This window comes from Lagenorhynchus albirostris, chromosome 17, assembly GCF_949774975.1.
Source record: "Lagenorhynchus albirostris chromosome 17, mLagAlb1.1, whole genome shotgun sequence".
Classification (NCBI taxonomy): Eukaryota; Metazoa; Chordata; class Mammalia; order Artiodactyla; family Delphinidae; genus Lagenorhynchus; species Lagenorhynchus albirostris.
The window spans coordinates 70,959,172-70,972,602 of record NC_083111.1 but is presented as its reverse complement, the minus strand read 5'-3'; the positions used below and the strand labels follow the sequence as shown (position 1 = coordinate 70,972,602).

At 37.9% G+C, this 13,431-nt stretch overlaps 1 pseudogene; it reads left to right on the top strand.

Annotated features, from left to right (window-relative positions):
* The first annotated feature begins 304 nt into the window (after positions 1-304).
* On the top strand, positions 305-11,029 carry LOC132507982 (suppressor of cytokine signaling 2-like; annotated as a pseudogene).
* The last annotated feature ends 2,402 nt before the right edge of the window (positions 11,030-13,431 follow it).

Genomic DNA, 13,431 nt, shown 5'->3' with positions numbered 1-13,431 from the left:
CTCCGGCTTCCCCGTGCAGCACGAGCCTGCTGGCTGTCAGCTACCTGCGGCTGCCTGGGCTCCAAAAGGTGGGCACCGGACCCCAGGGTGCACAGTCTTAGGAACTCCTGCACCTTCAGGCCCCACACTGGTGGTGCCCAGGCAGAGGCTGGCAGCAGGTGAGCTGTGGGTGACTTTGCCATCAGTCTGCCTGGACCTGGGGAGGAAGAATGAGCAGCTCACCGTCCCCTCCCGCCTTCCCCACCATTTAGGACACACTGCAGGGACTAGTTTGGGGGTTCCCAGTAACTTCCAGGAAGGAGGCATGCCCCTCTCTGACCCCAGCTCCATGACCACCTGTCTTTGCCAAAGTGACCCTTCTCCTATAACCCTGCGGTGCCTGGAGCTCTCCAAGAATGGCATAAAAGGGGCCTAAAGCCAGGGAGGGACCTGGGGTCAGCTGAGGAGTGGTCCCAGGAGGTGGTACATCTGGGAAAGGCCCTGTGAGAGTGCAAACAGAATAATACTGGAGCAGTATGACTGTTAATGAAGCCAAAGAGAAATTTAAAAAGTCACCAGAAGGAATTTGCTAGAGATAGTTCACATTCAGACTACCTATTAACAGTATCTGTTCAAACGTCAACTGTACCAACTAATCTGCAAATATAATACCAAGATGAGAAATTTAGGTTGTAATTGAATCATATGAATCGAGTCCAAGTTTCAACAAGTTAACAGCATGGTGTGTCTGATCTACTGCTTTGTTCAGGTGTGCAAGGATAAGCCGATGGACTGGAACCCCTCCTGAATGACACTGTTCATCTTTACCTGTCCAAACTGCTCTACACATCAACACCGGACTGTAGACTTACTGTATTACCTTGGCCTGCTATAACAAGATCCCATAAACCAGGTAGCTCAAACAGAAAATTATTTTCTCACAGTTCTGGAGGCTGGGTAGTCCAACATGAAGGTCTGGCAGAATTTGGTTTCTGGTGAAAACTCACTTTCTTGTTTGTAGACGCCTGCCTTTTCCCTGAGTCCTCATACAGAGAAAGCAAAAGAGACAACTGGAGGAGGAGCGCTCTCTCTCTGTTTTGCTTCTTCTTCTTATAAGGCCAAGTCCTATCAGATTAGGGCTCTACCCTTATGATCTCATTTAACCTTAATTACCTCCTAGAGACTGTATCCAGGTGCAGTCACATTGGGGGTTAGAGTTTTAACTTAGGTTTTAGCTAGGACACAATTTAGTCCATAGCACTTACCATGAACATATATAGCTTTACCACCTGAGGGTTTCCTGCATCTATAATACCAAAAGGTTACTTGGAAAAATATAAATTTCAGGTGTAAGTATCACTTTTTCCCTAAACATTGCTTCATGCCTCTGAATGCAGCTATGTAAAAGAGAACCAAAACTTGAGTGACTGCACTGGAATTCTTTCCAAGAACAGCTGAAGTCAATCTAATTCGAGAGCATGCAGTGGTAACTAGGTACCTAAACTTACCCCAAAGATTTGTGGGGTTTTTTTTGTTTTTTTTTTTTTTTTGCGGTACGCGGGCCTCTCACTGTTGTGGCCTCTCGGGCTCCGGACGCGCAGGCTCAGCGGCCATATCTCACGGGCCCAGCCGCTCCGCGGCATGTGGGATCTTCCCAGACCGGGGCACGAACCCGTATCCCCTGCATCGGCAGGCGGACTCTCAACCACTGCGCCACCAGGGAAGTCCCCCAAAGATTTTTACCTGAGTGATTTTTCCCTTCTTAAGGTGGACCCTAGTAAAGGCTATTGGAGCTTGTTACCAGAAGTACTTGCCTTTCCATTAGGTCAAAGGTCCCACCCCTGGCAGCAGATAAGGAGCTCTTCATAGGACCACTGAAGAAGTGGAAGGAATCAAGTTAACATAAGTTTAACGTCAATTTTATATGCTTGGTGATCAGTGAATATTTTAGAACATTTTATATTTTGCATTCTTATGTACCTAGAAATCTTGTTAAACAGATCATGCTTTTGAGTATTTATCCCTCATTGTTTTAAAAATATTTATTTATTTATTTATTTTTGGCTGCATTGGGTCTTCGTTGCTGCACACGGGCTTTCTCTAGTTGCAGCGAGCTGGGGCTACTCTGTTGCGGCACACGGGCTTGTCATCGCAGTGGCTTCTCCTGTTGCGGAGCACGGGCTCTAGGCACGTGGGCTTCAGAAGTTGTGGTTTGCCGGCTCTAGAGCGCAGGTTCAGAGGTTGTGGCACACGGGCTTAGTTGCTCCCGGGCATGTGGGATCGTCCCGGATCAGGGCTCGAGCCCGTGTCCCCTGCATTGGCAGGCGGATTCTTAACCGCTGCGCCACCAGGGAAGTCCCTATCCCTCATTTTATACAGTTAACCAAATCCACCCAAAATGGTGATCAGGAAATCCTATATTCTTTTGGTCTTTTTACTGCAGTTACGAACTCTTTCATGTGAATGAATATTATAATGTGAATGGATACTATAATAAAGGGAGCCTTGTTTCAGAGTTACTTCAAACTGGTGCAACAAAAGACTTTCTCTTTACCTTTAAGGCTAAAGACAAGAATGGCACACTGTACAGGTGCAGTTCAATTGCAAAGAATAAAACCAACATATAACATAGACTCTACCCTGTTGAAGTAGGAGGTGTGTCTCAACCCATTGCCACTGATTTTCTGGAAACAACTTTAGAAAATTTTATAAGTTGTTCTTGAATTAGTTAGGACATCAGCAGTTATCTCCCTTCTACGATGAAAAGTACTTTCACTTAATTTTCTTCTAGATAGAGTGATACCAGCTTGATTTTCAAAATATTTATTTACTGCTGTTACAACTTTATTAGAGTATATTAAATTTTAGAAACTGACTTAAAATTACATAATACTCTCGTATTTTGTGGGTTTAATAAAAAGGTAGTCTTTTTTGTCACCATAAAGACTAAACAACTCCAAGTTTTGGCAAAAAAGTCAAGCAGTTACACTGCTGGTTGATGTATAAATTTATACAAGAACTTTGGAAAATCTTTTAGCAGTAACTACTGAAGTTAAACAAATGCAAAGCCTATGATCCAGTGTACCACTTCATAATTTTAACGTAATTCTTATTAGGAAACCACCAGAAACTTCAGTGCCATACAGCAACAAGCATCATTTCTAGCTCGTATGTAGGACAGTTGAGTTTTAGTTGATATAGGTTGGGCTTAGATGGGCTTGTCTCCAGACCATGGGTCAAATCCAACACCAGGCTTCCCAGGATATGTTCTTTTCACAGCCTCAAGTGGACAAGCAGAAATAGTATATGCCTCTAATGCCTAGGCTCAAAACTGGTAACTAACACTTCCACACGCAATCCATCACCAAGGTAAGGTGTATGTCCAAGCCTAATATCAAGCGAGCAAAGAAATTTATCCTTGCAAAGCATATTCCTTCCATGAAGATTTTGGAGATAGTTCAATGGAAACATAAATGCAAAGAGAAAAAGAATAGTAAATTTAAAAAAATAGAAACGAGAATCCAAAAACTATGGGGCAATATAAAATGGTCAAACATGAGTAATTCCCAGGAGAAAAGAGAGAGCAGGAAAAAAATTTGAAGACTTAAGGCTAAGAATTGTCCAAAATAATAGAAGACAGCAAAGTGACATACCCAAGATTCTCAGAGAACAGTAAGCAAAACCATTCTCAAGAAATATAAATTACCAAAATTGACTCAAGAAGACAAGGAAAACATAAATATCCTATTAGCCATTAAAGAAATCAAATGATTAGCTTAAAACTCCCCAAAAGGAGAACACTAGGTGGGTGACAAGTGAGTTCACACATATTTGCACAAATTACAACCGATAATTATAATCTTATACAGATTATTACACAGTATATATGTGTCAGAAATATTAGCGATTAAGTACAAGAGCCAATATAGAAGAATTTCACTGCAATCATAGATAGAAACATATCAAAATAATAAAAAAAATTTCCTAGGAATTGAAGGATGGCTTAATATTAAAATACCTATTGACAAACTAATGAAGAAAGAGAAAGTATAATAATCTACATAGATAACAAAATATCCTTTGGTTAAATTCAGAACACTTCATGATTTTTAAAGCACTTGAAAATTTAGGAATAAAAGAATTGCTTTACTGACAAAGAATATATACCATAACTCTACAGCAGGTAATACTGAACGGTGAAATGTTAGAACTATCTTCTTAAAAGTCAGAATGTAGAGACGTTTTTCTGTTATCACAATTTTTAGTCAATATAACTTTTTGTCTTAGCCTAGACAGTGAAAAAAGTTATAGTATTATAAAAGAAGAAATGAAGAAACAAACTCATTTACATGTAGATAATATGATTGTCTAACTAAACCACCTAGGTTATATGCACTTTTAGAATTAAGAATGTTTAGCAGACTTTCTATATTATCAATAAGCAAAATAGAGTTACATTATAAACACAGACAGTTCAAAAGTAAAATATAAATAGTATATATTATTTATAAAGTCATCAAAAAATATAAGAACCAAAGAACAACCCTAACGAAAGATATACATGATGTTTATTGGGAAATTTAATTGTAACATTTTCTAAACAATATTAAAGTAAGCCTAAATCAATTGAGAAATATATGCTATTTGTGGATAGAAAGAAATACCATACACATGTCATTTGCTCCAAATTGGTTTGTAAATAAAGTTCAAGGCCAACTTCTCTGTGGAATTTAATATTGCTGGTTTTAAAATATATATAGAATAGCCATGAGTAGTTAACACAGTTTTGAGGATGAACAAGTTTAGGGGAATTTTCCTACATGATATCAAAATTTGTTGTGAAGCTATAGTAAATAAGTCAGTGTGACATGCTGCGAGGTAGGCAAATAGATCAAAACAGACCCTATAAACACATTCATGTATACAGAAATTTTGACTCAAGACAGCATATGCCACCACAAAAACAAGGTAGCATATATCACCACACAAACAAGGTAGAATGGAATGCCAATAAAAGTATAATATAACATACATCTAAGGTGGTACTTTGTGGTCAATTTGTAACCTAAAGATATTTACTTATAAACTAGAGGTAATAAATATAAATGGTGAAGAATTTAAATCAAATATCTGTTTAATTGGATAAACAGTAAATTTAAAGAAAATTTAAGAAATATGGTAATATAATAAAATGGCAAAAATCAAGGAAATGGTAAAAAAGCATGTGTCTGTTGTGCTTGGGTACTTATTGTTTCCAACTATTTTCAACTTAGTGCTTATGTTTCTTGACTGTTCAATAAGACAGTTTTGCAAAGAGCAATTACATGAATTGAAAATAGACAAAAAGTGTCCTAAATGAAGATCATGTAACTGTCAGCATAAAACAAATATAAGAAAATGTGTAAATAATGGTTAGAAATAATAGTAAACATGATAACATTTTCTAGGTACACAATAGTCGTATAAAAAATCAACAGCAATCCTATTTGCCAATGTAACCGATTGGGAAACATAACCAGCAAATGATTAATTTGCAGTATAGACATCTACAAATCAGTAAGATAAAACAAACAACAAAGAGAAAAACGTGCAAAGGATATGAACCAGATATTCACAGATGAACATATCTGAGTGCAAAATAAATATATGAAAATGTCCTCAACCTCACTAGTAATCAGGTAACTTCCACTTAATATAATATTTAATACGCATTAGAATGACAATATTTTAAAATAGCAAATATTGGTAAGAATGTCACTGTGTGGAACTCATCCACCTTTGGTGGGAGTGAAAAATGGTGTAACTGGTTTTGAAACGATTCTGTAATATCCAGTACAGCCGAAGATGTGTGTGTCATGCGACCTAGGAATTTTTCTGTGTGTATGACCTAAAGCAGCTCAGTTACAGAAGCATAAAGACCCATGTTTAAAAATGTGTGTTATAGCAGTGTTTGTAATAACACAAGTTGAAAACAACCTAAATAGTCTTCAGTGTGATACCAGTAATATCACTACTATAAATTATAGTATTTTCATAGAATGGACTGTAAGACAGCAGTTAACACAAATAAAAAAGAACTACATGTATTTATTTGCAGGCTGTGTTTCAGAAGCAATGTTCCTCCAGAAAAAAGCAAAAACAGATTAAATAATAATAGGTACCACATGGTACAATGTCAATACAGTTTAAAATATGCCAAGTGATTTCAGATACGTAAGATCAGTGTTAAAAAATTATCATAGGAATGAGAAGCACAAAATTGACAATAAAGGTTAACTGTTCAGTTGGGGAAGGCATGCAGGAGGGATATCCTGAGGATCTAAATACATCTACTATGTTTCATAACTTAAAAAAATTAAATAAGGCAAAGTATTAAAATATTGATTCTGGCTACACAGATATTATTTTATGTAAGTCTATGCTTGTATGAATTATTTTATGATGAAAATGCTTTTTAAAAAGCAGCTAGAACTGTGTTCACCAAAAGAACTAAATTAGCTGTTTCAATCTGGCCCCAAAGCTGCACATTTTTCAATGTTTAAAAAAAAATCTGTTTACCAACTGAGAGTTTTTTCCAACTATTATATAGTAAACTATTGCTAGATGGAACTCCTGTAATGAACTTTCTAGGTCCAAAGAATTCTGTGTCCAGCAAAATGCTGAATTCCTATTTTAGGAATTAGTTGTATCTGGAGGCTCTCAAAGAAGAGGGGATTTAAAAAATTATCTAGATGACTATTTTTTAAGCCATTTTATAGCAAAAATTTTGCTTTATTTTCAAATGAATTCTTACCCAAACTCCTATATATAAAGCATATATAAATGGATCTGTTCTGCCCCACTAAACCCCTTCCTGTATAAAAAGAACCAGGGCTCCTTGGAGAAATGGTTGATTCCATTTTTGAGGCAGGGAACATATTTGATGAGCCTGGAATATCTTGTGCCAGACTAAAGAGGCACACAGAGACGAATGGTATCACATCTAAAGGACACAGGAGACAATCTGAAGGACCTCTCACTGGCCTAGGATGGGACATTTGGGAATCAAAAAGAATAATGACTTTAGTGCATCAAATACATCAAAAACATCACAATCTACAATTTGCTAATGATACCAAAAGCCAAAAGAAACCCAAAACAAAATCAACAATCCTAAGTGATGACCAGAGAATGTGACTGACAAACACTACTCTGAAAATTCATAAGTAATGGGAAAGATGCAAACACACACACAAACAAAAACTGGAGACCTAGACGTTTGCCTCTTCACATGTTTTTCTTGCCCCGCCAGGCTATGGTTTGAAAATCACTGAAACAGGATATCCTTCCGTAGGACACACATCTCCTCCAAGAATGTCCCAGCAAAGGGCTGCTCACACTGTCAGCTTCTGCCGGAGCTGGGGGCGGGGGATGTCCAATCCCCATCCACTTGAGCTACCCATTAAATCCTTAACAGCAATGCTTTTAAGAATACTTTTCTTCAACTCCCCATATGCATGAAGGGGATTAAGAGGGAGAAACTACCAGTTATAAAATAAACATTACAATGATGTACTGTGCAGCATAGGAAATATAGACAATATTTTATGATAAATTTGTATGGTATGTAATCTATAAAAATATTGAATCACCACGTTGTACATTTGAAACTAATATTGTAAGGCAACTATACTTCAATAAATTTAAAAATTAATCAAGAAAAAAGAATAGTTTTCCTTAAAGAAAAGTAAAGGTTGTGTTTCTATAGCTTTTATCCATTGGGTCCTGTGCTCCAATCAGACACTGAAAATAAAGAGCCTAACCCTCTTCAACATGATCATCTTTTAGGTGTGTGCAGGCATCTTTCAGATGTCCACCTGTCAGATCCAGGTTATTCACCTCTAGGTCCTTCCTTTAATTCTTAACCCTATGGCACAGTTTTTGTCCCCATCCCATCTGGGTCTACTGGATATACTGTACTTTAAAGAAAATTTTTATTGGAGTATAGTTGATTTAAAATGTTGTGTCAGTTTCTGCTGTACAACAATGTCAATCAGTTATACATATACATAAATCCACTCATATTTAGATTGTTTTCCCACATAGATCATTACAGAGTACTGAGTAGAGTTCTCTGTGCTATACAGTAGGTCCTTATTAGTTATTTATTTTATGTATACTACGGATATACTAGATTTCATTTTATCTTTCCCTCATTTACATAAGCACTTAGAATTAAAGATAAAACTCCCTCCACGTGGAATATGACCAATTCAGCATAATGAGGAATTATTGTTAATACTTGTTAACATATCCCATATGGTCATTTGGCTACATAAGGGCACAAAAAAGAAGCACCGTGCATAACTTTTTAGGTTTGGAAATCTGGTGCTACTCAGTAATCACTGCACAGTTTAAGAAAGTTACCAAGAAGGAGGAAGAATGATTTCACCCTCAGGAACTCATCATGAGTTCATTTTACACACATTGCAAGAGGATAAAAACCTGATGTTTGGAATGGGATTTTGTTTTCCTTCATGCCATGCAATTTGTGCCTGAGACTCAAGGCTATGAGAGAGACGCTGAGAACACAACCATTTTCTATACGTACTTCCTGAAAATAATTTGGCAGGCTCTTAGTGAAATAATTACTGTATGCTACTGCCTTCATGAAAAACTGATTTGCCGTATTTTATTATTAGTTTTTATATGCATAAATGAAAACAGGAACAATATGTAATTGCGATAATTGTAGGGTAGCTGGATATTCTCATTTGGGGAAACTTTAAGCTTTAGGTCAGTTTTAGAAGATGGCTCATGACCTGCAAATCTTTTCAAAACAACAGAAAGAATAATGTTGTTTGATTCCTCAATTTACAGTATACTCTAGAAAGATGAGATCCTTTAGGTCTGGGAAGGAAGTGCGAATTGAGAATAAGTGCCTGTATAAAGGAGACATCTTATACATGCTGGCTATTAAGTTTATTGTTCTCATTATAGCATAAATAAAGGTCACCGGAAAAGGACCACTTGAGATATATTCTGAATCGTAATAGATTGTGCCCACACTAATTTTTATACAATCTGTCTGATGCTTTCAAGTGTTTAAAATTATTATTTGATGCTATTTAAGCATTGTGTCTTTCTAAAATAACCACTCTGCCTTAGGTGGTTAGAAAAGGAGAAAGAATAGTCGTAGCAGATACACAGCAATAGCAGGAAAAGAAGCCGACGGAATACTGGAAGGACTGAAGAATGAAAGGCTATAGTGTCACAAAACAGGCATAAACATGAATGCTTCCTTTATCGAACTGTTTTAAAATTAAACGAATACTAAGAGCCAGTTACTGTGCAAGGTGCAGTGTATAATAATGAATAAATTTTGGTTTTGGTTTTCATGCAGTTTACAGTCTAGTGGGGAAGACAGACATTGAACAAATACATTATATAAAACATTAATTAATTGCGGTTGTTATACATGATATGAATGTACTTTAGATTTGTGATGAGAGGGAAAAGCCCGGGCATTAATCTGACCCAGGGAGGATGGTGACACCTATCTTCTCTTGGGCAACTGGAGTTAAACAGGGAACAGGGGCTAGCAAGGGGAGAGTGCACACATGTGGATCATTTTATGTAATTCTCCTTCAGCCAGGAAGCCCTGAGACCAGCTTGGCAGATTCAGGGAAATGTGTCCAGACCAGAGTGAAAAACTTTTATAATTTAAATTGTAAAAGAGACATAAAGTTGAGGAGACTGCAGGGACAGGCGAGCTAGATCACCGAGGGCATTGCAGGCCATGTAAAGTTTTGCCTTAGAAACAATGCAGTCAATGATTTTAAAGTGAGTAACACGCTTACATCTTCACGTTTAAAATGTTATTTTGGCTATCGGAGATTGAAAGGAGAGATTTATTTTTTTGTATTGTTAGTTCTTTCTCTGTTGAGTGACCTTGGGCAAATAGCTTCAGGTAATTTGAGCCTTGGTGTATCCATTGTCAGAATCAAGGGAAGAAATTAAGTAATTTTGAAGACAAAACAGCTCTTTAAGTCTGTGACCTGAAGTACCCTGACATTCTTACTTTGTTCCTATGCCTCGGCAAATCTGATTTCCTTTAACTGTTAGCAATAACTCCTACGCCAGCTCTTAAGATAATTTGCTTTTTAAGAACCTCGTCTCAAAAGTACGATTGTCAAATGCAGTTATGAATTGGAAAAGAGGGAAGAAAATGATCATTTATGCAGATGATGGGATTGTCTCCCTAGAAATTCTAAGCATCACTTAAAAAACAATAAGAACTAAAAAGAGAGCTCAGAAAGAAGGTGAGGTACAAATAAATCTTCAAATAATCAAGAAATGTTCTATGTACCGGCAATAACCAAGCAGAAAAAAGATAAAATCTGTTTATAATTAAATACATCTGTGGTGGGTTAATGGTGGCCCCTCAAAAGATATGTCCAACCAGAACCTTATTTAGAAGTGTCTTTGCAGGTAGATCTTGGGATGAGTTTACCTGTATTACTTGGGTAGGCCCTAAATCCAATGACAAGTGTCCTTATAAGAGACAGAAGAAAATACAAAGAGAAAAGAGAGTGAGGCCATGTGAAGACAGAGACAGGGATTGCAGTGATGCAGCCATAGACCAAGGAATTCCTGGAGCCACCAGAAGCTGGAAGAGGCAGGAAGCCTTCTCCTCTAGAGACGGTGGAGGGAGTGCCTTCCTTCTGACACCTCAGTTTTGGACTTCTGGCTTCCAGAATAAATTTCTATTGTTTCAAGCTAACATGATGGTCATAATTTGTTGCTTCATCCACAGGGAACTAATACAGCACCCAGGGCCCCTGACTCCTCTCCTCCTGTGTTCCTAATCCTGGTAAAGAGAAAAACTTTCCTCTTGTTTTCTTTTTGAACACGGATTATCTGCTTGCTCTCTCTTTGCTACAGGGACTAAATGAACCAATGTGCAGCTAAAATTATTCTCCACTTAAAGCCTGATGCAAAGGGTTCTGGTTTACAAGACAGTGAACAGGAGAGGAAGCTCAAACAGAGAACATCACTTTCCAGATATGAGGCCTTCTTTAGTAGGATTGTACAGCCCTTGAATTTGGAGCTTTTGGTTTCCCTTTGCTGCAGTTCACACCATTTCATTTTGTATCAGGACTTGCGAGGGGGGAGAGACTATACATTACCGAAGCTGAGCAACACGTGTGTGTGTGCAGGCAGAGAAATAAAGAATTTGGAGTTAGAAGACTTGCTTTGGCCTCTGCCACTGCTGCTTTTTTGATTCATTCCTGGCAACATCTGCCTTGTTTCCTTAAGCCTCAGGTTGCTTATTATGAGATGGAGTTAATGTTCTCTCCAATTTAACGTACAAAGTTAGCTTTGCAAATCAAGACAATGAATGATACTGAAGATGCTTTAGTAAACTATGAAACGTTAAAAAACAAACAAACAAATATTTACAATAGCCAGGACGTGGAAGCAACCTAAGTGTCCATCGACAGATGAATGGATAAAGATGATGTGACACATATATTCGATAGAATATTACTCAGCCATAAAAAGAAATGAAATTGAGTTATTTGTAGTGAGGTGGATGGACCCAGAGACTGTCATACAGAGTGAAGTAAGTCAGAAAGAGAAAAACGAATACTGTATGCTAACACATATATATGGAGTCTAAAAAAAAAAAAAGGTTCTGAAGAACCTAGGGGCAGGACAGGAATAAAGATGCAGATGGAGAGAATGGACTTGAGGACATGGGGAGGGGGAAGGGTAAGCTGGGATGAAGTGAGACAGTGGCATGAACATGTATACACTACCAAACGCAAAATAGATAGCTAGCGGGAAGCAGACGCATAGCACAGGGAGATCAGCTCGGTGCTTTGTGACCACCTAGAGGGGTGGGATAGGGAGGGTGGGAGGGAGACGTAAGAGGGAGGGGATATGGGGATATATGCATATGTATAGCTGATTCACTTTGTTATACAGCAGAAACGAACACACCATTGTAAAGCAGTTATACTCCAATAAAAATGCTAAAAAAAATTATCCTGCATTTAGTTTCTAGTATAACTTCAATAATTGTTTGCCAAATACGTATAACTTAAAAAAATAAATAAACATGAATGTGGCTTTGGTAAGAGTTTGGAATCATGGACCTCAGTGTTCTCATGTGTTCTATGAGAGAGCTGTGCTAGAGCAAGCAGTGCTTCTCCAGCTGGCTGACCATTAAAATCATCTGGGGAACTTCGAAAAACCACCCAAGAAAAATCCAATGATAATTTCTTGGAAAGGGGTTTACACATACTATCTTTAACAGCTCCCCGGGTGGTACTAGTGTGAGCAGGCCAGCGTTGAAAGCATTATACTAAAATCACTAAGGCCTCTGAAACTCTCAAGTTCAAGGCTGCTTTGGCTTTTTCACTATTAACATTATTCCTGTCCTTTCTGATTTTGTATTGTGAAAATGTAGCTCTCGGCAGAATTCCACAATCACCTACAACAGAGTAAAAACAGTAGGACTGTTCTGATGCTCTATCTTATGTGATCATAAACACCCAGATATTCTCCAATATCTGGGTACTTGTCACTGTGGTTGACAAGACCCCTAATTGTCCATATAGTTTCTGTTCTCGTTTTTCATCTGAAATAAGGGAAAGAGTGAGACACGTAGCACCTGTTATGCTTCAGGAATTGCTCACGACATTTAACAGTTACTGTGATGCACAATCTCAGTACTACCCTATAGGACCCGATAGGTAAGTTACAGAGGCCTGAGGCTGAAGGAAACTCAGGACATTTACCCAGGTGACTCCGTCAATAGGTCATGAAATCAGAAGTCAAGTTGACTATTGCCTGCTCCAAAGAACCTGCATAGTTATTTTCCACCATACTAGTCTTTTGTAGGGATACTGCAAGATTTTTCATCCATAAAGAGAGTCTAGAAGTTTTTCTGGGAGACGGGGAAATTGATCAAGTGAACAAACCCAGCTTATCTGGAATATGACACAGGATTAGCCTTTATTTATCTGCTGAAAACATGATGCTCTGGGTTACAGAACATTTATCCATTTCTTTATAATTTATGTTATATTTGCCTCCAAAAACCATGATCCCCTTCTATATTTCCTAATATTTTTAAAAGAACTATAAGCATATAATCGTATTGGTATTGGAGTGTTTTCTGATGATCACAGGTTCTATCATAAAAATCTATGTTTAAATTAACCGTCTCTCCAAGATGGCCCCCAATGTTCCCTGCCTCCTGCCCTGTGTAATGTTTTCCCACAATCAATAGTGCTGATCTGTATAAGTAGCAGGACATTACAGAAACGGCGGTTTGACTTCCAATACTAGGGCCTAAAAGGCTCTGTGGCTTCCTCTTCTTTTCCTTGGATCGCTTGCTTTGTGGAGAAGTCACCAGCTATATATTGAGGATTCTGATGCATCCCTTTGGAGGTCCATATGGTG